Raw genomic sequence first — 12,702 nt, forward strand, 5'->3', positions numbered from 1 at the left:
TATTTACTTGATAGATTAATAACCCCTCTGTAACATCTGTGCTCCATTTTATGCTGAAAATTCATGAAGCATCTATGACAAAGATATTAATACTGATAGGACAATATTGAAAATATTTTGACAGAAGTAGAAAATAATTATGTTGCCTTCATGTTTTAAAAAAATTATAGTTGCATTTGTGCAATTTTGTGGATAGTTTAAGAAGTTAATGTTGTGTACCCGACATACAAACATTTTGCTTCTTGGTCATAATTTGGTTAATTGATTGAGCGCTGTATTGTTCACTGGAGATCGCAGATACTTCATAAGTGAAGGTAAACGAACTGAAGATCACATATTTTCAGGTTTGCAAAGTATCGTCTAAAAACTATTTTCTTTGGGTACCTTATATACACTGTGTGCTACTACTTAAGCCATAACCTGGTTCTCAGTCTGTTCCTCGTGCTTTTTCAAATTTTTATCTTTATTATATTTTTGTTTTTCCTTGCTTGACTTGGAAAAAGTGAAAATAAATATTGACGGTGGTAGCTGACAATGCAGCCCTTATTTTTCACTGTGAAGACTTTCAAAATAGGAGAAATCTTATGCTAAAATGAAAGGAATATTTTGTTATAGAACTTGAATACTCAGATTTTTATAAAAAGGACAAACATCTCTAATTATCTGTATCTATGCAGAATTGTTTTTCTGAGGAATTATATATAGACACTTCTGAAACAATTCTTTTATGGAATTTGTCCTTAAAATGCCTTCAGTTATTGTAAGACATGTTTGTCTGGCTTCCTTCCAGGGATGTTTTCTTTTAAAGTGAATGTAAATCTGATTGTAAACCTATACTTTCAAAGAAACCAAAATAACCTGTTTCTGCCATTTAGCTTTGGTGCCCTTCCTGTAAATGTTCAGTATTTTGAAGTAAAAAGCATATCAAAAAAATATCTTCAGGAGCTTCTTACATTATTTTAAAATCTCTTCCATTGATCTTTTAGTGATCACTTAAAGGTTTGTTTTCTAATAGATTTTTAAAATCTTGTTATGGATGTTTATATGTCAACTTTTTCTCCTTCAAAAAGCTTTGTTGTCATGCCTTGGTGTATTACCATCAAACTGAATGCCTAGAAAAGCACTCCTTTTTCAGTTACTCACTTGTGAATTAAACATGTGTTAACACAATGTTTTGTGTGTTGTGTTTACTCATCTCCTGTGTTTTCACAGGTTTTGCACGACTGTCATAAAAGTTTTTGCATAAGAGTTGAATGTGTATATTTATTTTATTCTCTGTAATCAAGTCCATATAGCACTTTGCATTATAATATTACAGTACACTTAGGCAATGATAGTATTAGTACACTGTAGTGACCACATAAGGTTGCTTCAAGCAAACAGGCTTGGGGCTTTAGCCACCCAGAGTTGAGTGTATCAGTTATCACTATCTTGGGCCAGGCACTGCTGTGCATACTGGAAACATGGTGGTGAACAGCAGAGGCAAAGTCCCTGTCTTTGTTGTGTTTACATTGTAAATATGGATAATATACTTCCAACAAATACATAATACGCCTATCAGTTCAGTTCAGTGGCTCAGTCATGTCCGACTCTTTGCAACCCCATGAATCGCAGCATGCCAGGCCTCCCTGTCCATCACCAACTCCCGGAGTTCAGTCAGACTCACGTTCATCGAGTCAGTGATGCCATCCAGCCATCTCATCCTCTGTCGTCCCCTTCTCCTCCTGCCGCCAGTCCCTCCCAGCATCAGAGTCTTTTCCAATGAGTCAACTCTTCGTATGAGATGGCCAAAGTACTGGAGTTTCAGCTTTAGCATCATTCCTTCCAAAGAAATCCCAGGGCTGATCTCCTTCAGAATGGACTGGTTGGATCTCCTTGCAGTCCAAGGGACTCTCAAGAGTCTTCTCCAACACCACAGTTCAAAAGCATCAATTCTTCGATGCTCAGCCTTCTTCACAGTCCAACTCTCACATCCATACATGACTACTGGAAAAACCAAAGCCTTGACTAGACGGACCTTAGTTGGCAAAGTAATGTCTCTGTTTTTGAGTATGCTATCTAGGTTGGTCATAACTTTTCTTCCAAGGAGTAAGTGTCTTTTAATTTCATGGCTGCAATCACCATCTGCACTGATTTTGGAGCCCCCCAAAATAAAGTCTGACACTGTATCCACTGTTTCTATAGAGGGCAAATAGGAAAAAGAGATAAGGAGGTGACGAGATAATGAGATAAGGGAGTACCATTTTAGGTAGGGTTATCTGAAAAGTTTCTCTGTGAAGATGGCTTTCTTGTTGTTGCCCAGCTTTTCTCTAGTTATAGAGTGTGGGGGCTACTCTCTAGTTGTGGGGTAGGGACTTCTCATTGCAGTGGCTTCTCTTGTTGCAGAGCATGGGTTCTAGGGCACAGCAGCTTCGGTAGTTGTGGCTTGTGGGCTCAGAAATTGTGGTTTCCAGGCTCTAGAACATAGGCTCAGTATTTGTGGCACATGAGCTTACTTGCTCTGTGGCATGTGGAATCTTTCTGGATCAGGGATCAATCCCATGTCTCCTGCATTGGCAGGTGGATTGTATACCAGTGAGCCACCAGGGAAGACTGAAGATGGCTTTTGAAAAGATCAAGAATTAAACTAAGGGAAGTAATGAACTTTGGGGAATTGTGAGAGAAGAATATTCTAGTCAGAAAGAACATGAATACAAAAGTTAACTGAGTGTTAACAGAGAATTTTGAGAAATGTAGAGAAGATCAGGGAAGCTAAAGTGGATTGGATGAGGCAAGAGTGGGAAAAGTAGGAGTTAGAGCAGGAGGCAATGACATGAACATGTGGCACCTTCTAAGACATGGCCAGAAGTTAGGATCTTATTTTGAGTGACATGGGAAATGATTATTACAAGGTTTTGAGCAGAGGAGTTACATGATTTAATTTATATTTTAAAGGAACCATTTTAGCTTTTATAGGATGAATAGAAGGCAGGGAGATGACAAATTTGAGAGACTAGTTAGGCAGTTACAGCAATAGTTGAAAGAAGAGATCATGGTGACTTGATCTTGGAGTCTAGGGTTTAAGTGGTAGAGGTAGCAAAATGTAATCAGATTCTGGATATATTTTGAAGACTGAACCAATGAGATTTATGATAAATAGGTTGATAAATTTTTATATATGAGAAAACAAATGCTTATAAAAGTTAACCAGAAGCAAAGGAATGAAAAGTATGAAATTTAAAATGATGGCCAAAAAGTAGAATACTACTTTTTTCTTTGTATAGGAGGCTCATGTTTTAACCTTGTGGTCTAGTGGTTAGAATTCAGTGCTTTCACTTCCATGGCCTGGGTTCAATCCCTAATCAGGAAACCGAGATCCCTCAAGCTGTGTAGTGCAGCCAAAATTATGTTTTTAAAAAATTTTAAAATGAAACCAAGGTTTAAAACAGGTAAATATTATTTCTTTATATATCTTAAAACTTATGTAAATATTATGTCTTTATATGTATAAAATAGCACATTGAATTTAATATTTAAAGTTGAATACCTTTCGCATGTTTTTTCAAGCTAATATGTAGCTCTTGCAAGATTGAGGGAAGTAGAAAGTGGATATGGAGGGCAGAAGGCAATTATCTAGCACATCTCACCCCTATTTCTTTCATTATACACACATCCTTAACTTACTCTGATAAAAAATTTACATACCCAACACAGGAAGCATATAAAGTCATGTCAATTACCATATCATCATGTAGTGATATCAATTTAGTCATACTTCTGTCTAAAACAGAAAAGCTTAGCTGCCACATTTGTATAGTGGAAAAACCAAGGATCATAAAACAGTCAACATAAACTATAGCTGCTGCTACTCAGACCATTGCTACTGTTTCTGTAGCTAGTGAGAGGTACTCCTCCTCAGTAATAATACCTATACTCTTCCAACACTTATTCCATATTGCCCATCCCATCTGCCAGCATATCAGTTGAACAGTGATATATACCTGTTAGGTGACACAGTGCTTCATTCTTGCAGGACCTGAGTTCTTGATGGCTTTATCTTTATGAGGTTGCTACAGTTTCCCATTTATTTTGACTGTTGAGAAAGGAAATACTATCAATTCCCTGGGATCCAAACAGTATTCCCTGTGTTCATTACATAACATCAATACAGTTGGCCCTAAGTAATCTTGATCAACCATTCTGACCAGTCAAATGACCTCCTTCTCTGAATGTTGGTTTACTTTATGAACTAAAATGGCCAGTAATGGCCGTGGCATCCAAATCCCTTGAACCACGATAGTGTTTGGTAAAAACATTATTCCCTTGGGCTTTGCTGCTGCTGCTGCTGCTAAGTCGCTTCAGTCGTGTCCAACTCTGTGCGACCCCATAGATGGCAGCCCACCAGGCTCCCCCGTCCCTGGGATTCTCCAGGCAAGAACACTGGAGTGGGTTGCCATTTCCTTCTCCAATGCATGAAGGTGAAAAGTCAAAGTGAAGTCGCTCAGTCGTGCCTGACTCTTAGCGACCCCATGGACTGCAGCCTAATAGGCTCCTCTGTCCATGGATTTTCCAGGCAAGAGAACTGGAGTGGGGTGCCATTGCCTTCTTTTCCTTTTTTTTCCCTTAAAATCCATCTGTTAGCTAATATATCAGTAGTGAGAGTCAAAGCATACCCAATTTCCAATCAACCTTTGTATATCCAACTTCTAAAATTAAATGTGCTATGCTATTTGCCACAAGATGTGCTTTTACCTCTCTAATTAATAGTGCGCATGGTCTGTGTAACTAGCAATGACATATAACAAGAGTGAATTTGTCTTTGGTCTATCGCTTTACATCTTAAATCATTTGGCCAAAGTACATTAGCATGAAAGTCACTAGAGGAGGGAACTTTAAGTCAATTACTATAAAATCTTTAGTTATTAAGTAACTAAGGGAGCTAAGGGAGGTTTTATTTTTTCTTTGAGAAAAGTTAAGAAGGAAAACTGGAGCATACATCTAATTCTGCACAGGAATAGAATATGAATATTCTAGAACACATCAATGAGGCTTATGCTCAGTTTCACTGTATCTTAGAAGCTGAGATACTTCCTTTAACTTTCTCTTTTATAGTCTGAGAACACCCTAGTATTATTAATGCAGGTTTTGACTGCAAAGACAATAATGGAGACCCTTTCCTGTCCATGATGGAATTATCTGAATGACATTCTTTATACTCATCTATACATTTTTTGTTGTTGTTGATAATGGGCATTAAAAAATGACAGTATTTTCCTGGAGTGATTTCCAGAATCTTACTATAAGCACCAAACATATCAAGAAATGCCAGTGAAAAAGTTTAGGAAACTAAACCACACAAAGCTAGGCTTCTGTATGAACTGAAGTAGTCCTATCATAAATAATTTATATCCCAACATACTGAACTCAATAAGATGCTCTTTTTTTTTTTTTTTTTTTATTACATGCCCCTTATGTGTTGCAAAGAGTCGGACATGACTGAAGTAGCTTAGCATACACTGTAAAATAGTGCTATCATAAGTACTTTTTATATGAAAACAACAAAATACATGGCTGTGTCTTTGGTTTACCACTGTTGTATGGATAACAATATTTCAGAAGTGAAAAAGAAGTTTGTAAAAATATGAGCATACATGCTATGTCAATCTTTGAGTAAGATAAATACCTTAGAAAAAGTAATAATTCTGTTCGCTTTCCCAGATTATGTCCCTCCCTGTTGGGTGATCTTTTGTTGGTTCATTTCTTCTCTGTTTCCCCAGAAGTTTGCAGAATGCTATTATCTTTACATAAGTATGGTTTGAAGAATTGTGATCATCACAAGAATGGATGAAACAGTATTTTCCTATCAAAAATCTAAGGGTTACGATGTTTATGGAAGTTAATAATAATGTACCTTAATGTGAGTATATTCTTATGAGTGGTTGTTTATTATTTTAGCTTGTATTTTAACCATCAATTGATTTTTTTTTTAATTTTTAGTTTTTTATTTTTTAAATTTTAAAATCTTTAATTCTTACATGCATTCCCAAACATGAACCCCCCTCCCACCTCCCTCCCCAGAACATCTTTCTGGGTCATCCCCATGCACCAGCCCCAAGCATGCTGCATCCTGCGTCAGACATAGACTGGCGATTCAATTCACATGATAGTATACATGTTAGAATGTCATTCTCCCAAATCATCCCACCCTCTCCCTCTCCCTCTGAGTCCAAAAGTCCGTTATACACATCTGTGTCTCTTTCCCTGTCTTGCATACAGGGTCGTCATTGCCATCTTCCTAAATTCCATATATATGTGTTAGTATACTGTATTGGTGTTTTTCTTTCTGGCTTACTTCACTCTGTATAATCGGCTCCAGTTTCATCCATCTCATCAGAACTGATTCAAATGAATTCTTTTTAACTGCTGAGTAATACTCCATTGTGTATATGTACCACAGCTTTCTTATCCATTCATCTGCTGATGGACATCTAGGTTGTTTCCATGTCCTGGCTATTATAAACAGTGCTGCGATGAACATTGGGGTACATGTGTCTCTTTCAATTCTGGTTTCCTCGGTGTGTATGCCCAGAAGTGGGATTGCTGGGTCATAAGGTAGTTCTATTTGCAATTTTTTAAGGAATCTCCACACTGTTCTCCATAGTGGCTGTACTAGTTTGCATTCCCACCAACAGTGTAGGAGGGTTCCCTTTTCTCCACACCCTCTCCAGCATTTATTGCTTGCAGATTTTTGGATCGCAGCCATTCTGACTGGTGTGAAGTGGTACCTCATTGTGGTTTTGATTTGCATTTCTCTAATAATGAGTGATGTTGAGCATCTTTTCATGTGTTTGTTAGCCATTCGTATGTCTTCTTTGGAGAAATGTCTATTTAGTTCTTTGGCCCATTTTTTGATTGGGTCGTTTATTTTTCTGGAGTTGAGCTGCATAAGTTGCTTGTATATTTTTGAGATTAGTTGTTTGTCAGTTGCTTCATTTGCTATTATTTTCTCCCATTCAGAAGGCTGTCTTTTCACCTTGCTTATAGTTTCCTTTGTTGTGCAGAAGCTTTTAATTTTAATTAGATCCCATTTGTTTATTTTTGCTTTTATTTCCAGCATTCTGGGAGGTGGATCATAGAGGATCCTGCTGTGATTTATGTCTGAGAGTGTTTTGCCTATGTTCTCCTCTAGGAGTTTTATAGTTTCTGATCTTACATTTAGATCTTTAATCCATTTTGAGTTTATTTTTGTGTGCGGTGTTAGAAAGTGATCTAGTTTCATTCTTTTACAAGTGGTTGACCAGTTTTCCCAGCACCACTTGTTAAAGAGATTGTCTTTACTCCATTGTATATTCTTGCCTCCTTTGTCAAAGATAAGGTGTCCATATGTGTGTGGATTTATCTCTGGGCTTTCTATTTTGTTCCATTGATCTATATGTCTGTCTTTGTGCCAGTACCATACTGTCTTGATGACTGTGGCTTTGTAGTAGAGCCTGAAGTCAGGCAAGTTGATTCCTCCAGTTCCATTCTTCTTTCTCAAGATTGCTTTGGCTATTCGAGGTTTTTTGTATTTCCATACAAAGCTTGAAATTATTTGTTCTAGTTCTGTGAAAAATGTGGCTGGTAGCTTGATAGGGATTGCATTGAATTTGTAAATTGCTTTGGGTAGTATACTCATTTTCACTATATTGATTCTTCTGATCCATGAACATGGTATATTTCTCCATCTATTAGTGTCCTCTTTGATTTCTTTCATCAGTGTTTTATAGTTTTCTATATATAGGTCTTTAGTTTCTTTAGGTAGATATATTCCTAAGTATTTTATTCTTTTCGTTGCAATGGTGAATGGAATTGTTTCCTTAATTTCTTTTTCTACTTTCTCATTATTCGTGTATAGGAATGCAAGGGATTTCTGTGTGTTGATTTTATATCCTGCAACTTTACTATATTCATTGATTAGCTCTAGTAATTTTCTGGTGGAGTCTTTAGGGTTTTCCATGTAGAGGATCATGTCATCTGCAAACAGTGAGAGTTTTACTTCTTCTTTTCCAATTTGGATTCCTTTTATTTCTTTTTCTGCTCTGATTGCTGTGGCCAAAACTTCCAGAACTATGTTGAATAGTAGCGGTGAAAGTGGACACCCTTGTCTTGTTCCTGACTTTAGGGGAAATGCTTTCAATTTTTCACCATTGAGGATAATGTTTGCTGTGGGTTTCTCATAGATAGCTTTTATTATGTTGAGATATGTTCCTTCTATTCCTGCTTTCTGGAGAGTTTTTATCATAAATGGATGTTGAATTTTGTCAAAGGCCTTCTCTGCATCTATTGAGATAATCATATGGTTTTTATTTTTCAATTTGTTAATGTGGTGAATTACATTGATTGATTTGCGGATATTGAAGAATCCTTGCATCCCTGGGATAAAGCCCACTTGGTCATGGTGTATGATCTTTTTAATGTGTTGTTCTTGAATCTTTGTATTTGATATGTTTCACAAGGACAACATATAGTATAAATATATTTACAAACCACCCTTAATTTGCAGATAAAGTAAAGAACATCAGTTAAGCTTTAATTCCATATAAAAATGTATTTTTAATATAAATATTTTTAAAATGTCTTTTTGGGACATCAGTTCAGTTCAGTTCAGTCACTCAGTCATGTCCGACTCTTTGCGACCCCATGAATCACAGCACGCCAGGCCTCCCTGTCCATCACCAACTCCTGGAGTTCACTCAGACTCACATCCGTCGAGTCACTGATGCCATCCAACCATCTCATCCTCGGCCATCCCTTTCTTCTCCTGCCCCCAATCCCTCCCAACATCAAAGTCTTTTCCAATGAGTCAACTCTTCGCATGAGGTGGCCAAAGTACTGGAGTTTCAGCTTTAGCATCATTCCTTCCAAAGAAATACCAGGGCTGATCTCCCTCAGAATGGACTGGTTGGATCTCCTTGCAGTCCAAGGGACTCTCAAGAGTCTTCTCCAACACCACAATTCAAAAGCATCAATTCTTTGGCTAAAAACAACTGTTTTTATTTGAAATGCACTTTTAACTGATCTCCTGTATTTTTATTTGCAAAACCTGGCAAGTCTCTGTCCTTTCTACCAAGTTTTCTTGGGAAAATTCTTTTTATGATCTACTGAACGCTTGTATTTTATTGTTCTGATTGGGGTTTTGCATTGAAAAGACTAAATAATTAGTGAAAGAGGATACTTTCACTATAGAATAGAAAGAATGTGAGAGTCCTTTCTGAAGGGCAGAATAGATGTGAGGAGGTGTTGGAGTAAGAGGAGTGGGGTAGAATTAGAGAGTAATGTTGAGAAGAAGAGAATTTAAGGAGTAGGTACCACGTAATGAGAGCAATTTAGACTAGACTTAGGCAGATACTATTTTTGGAAAGTTTTGCTCTTTTTAATACAACATAATTTCTCTTTTGGTTTCTTGTCAGTAGGCTCCAAGAACTACATTGCATTATTTAGTTCTTGTTTTTCTGTTTGTTTGATATATTTTCTGGTGTGAGGGTAAGGTGTTGATGTTAGTTTCTTTAAGTTTTGGCTGGCATTGGCCAACCAATGGCCCAGTTTAAATTAGGTCACATCAAAGTTCAGTGCACATTATTCATTCTTAAATCATGGGGACTGTCTGTCAAAAAGCAAAAATGCTTCTATGGAGGTTTCAAAAAAATTGGAAAAGAACAATTTAATATTGACTAAAAAACATCTATTTCTGCTTTACTGACTATGCCAAAGCCTTTGACTGTGTGGCTCATGATAAACTGTGGAAAATTCTAAAAGAGATGGGAATACTAGACCACCTGACCTGCCTCTTGAGAAACTTGTATGCAGGTCAGGAAGCAATAGTTAGAACTGGACATGAAACAACAGACTGGTTCCAAATAGGAAAAGGAGTACATCAAGGCTGTATATTGTCACCCTGATTATTTAACTTTATGCAGAGTACATCATGAGAATAGCTGGGCTGGAAGAAGCACAAGGTGGAATCAAGATTGCTGGGAGAAATATCAATAACCTAAGCTACACAGATGACACAACCCTTATAGCAGAATGTGAAGAAGAGCTAAAGAGCCTCTTGATGAAAGTAAAAGAGGAGAATGAAAAAGTTGGCTTAAAACTCAACATTCAGAAAACTAAGGTCATGGCATCTGGTCCCATCACTTCATGGCAAATAGATGGGGAAACAGTGGCTGACTTTGTTTTTCTCTGCTCCAAAATCACTGCAGATGGTGATTGCAGCCATGAAATTAAAAGATGCTTACTCCTTGGAAGAAAGTTATGACCAACCTAGACAACATATTAAAAAGCAGAGACATTACTTTGCCAACAAGTGTCTGTCTAGTCAAGGCTATGGTTTTTCCAATGGTCATGTATGGATATGAGAGTTGGACTATAAAGAAAGCTGAGCATCAAAGAATTGATGCTTTTGAATTGTGGTGTTGGAGAAGACTCTTGAGAGTCCCTTGGACTGCAAGGAGAGCCAACCAGTCCATCCTAAAGTAGACCAGTCCTAGGTATTCATTGGAAGGACTGATGTTGAAGCTGAAACTCCAATACTTTGGCCACCTGATGCAAAGAGCTGACGCATTGGAAAAGACTGATACTGGGAAAAATTGAGGGCAGGAGGAGAAGGGGACGACAGAGGATGAGATGGCTGGATGGCATCACACTTGATGGACATGGGTTTGGGTGGATTCCATGAGTTGGTGATGGACAGGGAGGCACGGTGTGCTGCGGTTCATGGGGTCTCAAAGAGTCGGACACGACTGAGTGACTGAACTGACTTAATGGTTTGGAGTGGTTTGTGAAGTAAGGAAAATTCTTTTTCATAACTGAAGCCATAAGGTAGACAAGTGTCAATTTCCAAATTAAGGAAGTAATTTCAGTGAAAGAGCCTTGTTGTGGTGTGTTTTGTCTAGTTCTTACAGACACACTTGTCAGTTCAGTAGTTCTGCTTCAGGGATTCCCATTAAATTCTTGAGTTATAGGCCCATGTCTGGCTGCCCCTAATTATAACTGCAAAATAAGCTGTAGTTAACAATGTCATTTAGTTCCCATTAGCATTTATATCACTACAGTAGAGTTTTGAATTCCTGCCTTGTGAGGACCCTTGAAGTTTCAAAGCAGATTGTAAACTAAGAAATAATAGTAGCCATTTCTCAGCCTGGCTGAATAAAGCAACATGCCTTTGTGGCTTAAACAATAGTGAAATTTGTGAAGATGAAGAATATATGGACTTAGCATCAAGAGGCCCAGTTTTAAAAGAGGGAGGAAAAAATGTCAAGGATAAGGACTTCCCCAGTGGCCCAGTGGTTAAGAATCCACTTTCCAATGCAGGAAACACAGGTTTGATCCCATGCAGAAGATTCCACATGCTGCAGGGCAACAAAGCCTGTGTGCCAAAGCTACTAAAGACCATACTCTAGAGCCTGTGCTCCATGTGCAACAACAGAAACTGCCACAGTGAGAAGCCCAGGCATCTCAACTAGAGAGCAGCCTCTGCTCACTGCAACTGGAGAAAGCTCACGTGTAGCAATGAAGACCCAGAGAAGCCAAAAATAAATTTAAAAAATATCAAGGAACGCATGTAAGAATTAAAGGTTTTAAAATTTAAAAAATAAAAAACTAAAAAAATATCAAGAATAATATAATAAATATTCATATACCACACATCCACAATTTTTTGAAAAGTTAGCATTGCTGCTTTACATCTAAGATTTTTGATAAAAGATATAAAGTAGGTAGGGAAGCCCCTTTTACAGTGGTAAAGAAACTACCTACAGTGCAGGAGACATAAAAGATGTGGGTTCAATCCCTGGGTCAGGAAATGGAAACCCTCTCCAGTATTCTTGCCTGGAAAATTCCGTGGACAGAGGAGCCTGGTGGGCCCCAATCCACGGGGTAAAAGTAGACAAAGTACATACGTTTATAATGTTGAACTAACTTTGACTACCATTTCCCTAAGGGCTACTACCATTAAGGTTTTGGTGTATATCCTTCCAAACAACATTTTGCTCCTATATGTAATTAGTAACTTGGATAACCATGAATATGTGGGATTTAATCATGAAGCAATTTCATGTGTCTCCCGTCTTCCTTTATACTGACACTGTGAGTGTTTACTCTTCCCAAGTAATAGGCAGAATTTGAGGAGTCTGTGACATCTCTAACCGCCCTTGGCTAATCAAGAATCACATGGTTGTTTAGAGGCATGAAATACTATCTCAATTTGGTTATTACATTTTCAGGTCTTCTTGGATCATTGGAGTTTCATGTAATAGTCAAAACTCTAAATTTGATTTAATGCTGAAAGTTCTTTCCACCTCTATCTTGGACCGAGTGCATGAGTAAAGTCTAGGGTTGAGATGGAACACATATGGTCTGCTTCTTCTATCCCTCTGCCTTGAATTTCTACAGGGTTTTCTGTGGCTTTTTAATCTTGTGTTTGAGGCTGCCAGAGTTGCTTACTGTGTCAAAGTCCTGGCAGGGAACAGGTGACACATACAAAAGGAGCAATGACCAACAATTTAATGAAGAGAGTGTTTTAAAAGGAAAGGTGAAACACCTCATGGCTAGGAAGAGTGAAGAGCCACCACCATACTTGGTCACCTATTAACAGCTTAGGCCTGAGGTGGAGAAATGCACACACTGCCAAGCCACAGTGAAAGCAGAGAAGAAACTAAGAGAATAAATAAACCAAGTTTTGTT

Source organism: Ovis canadensis, chromosome 7 (assembly GCF_042477335.2).
Source record: "Ovis canadensis isolate MfBH-ARS-UI-01 breed Bighorn chromosome 7, ARS-UI_OviCan_v2, whole genome shotgun sequence".
In the NCBI taxonomy this organism is placed as follows: Eukaryota; Metazoa; Chordata; class Mammalia; order Artiodactyla; family Bovidae; genus Ovis; species Ovis canadensis.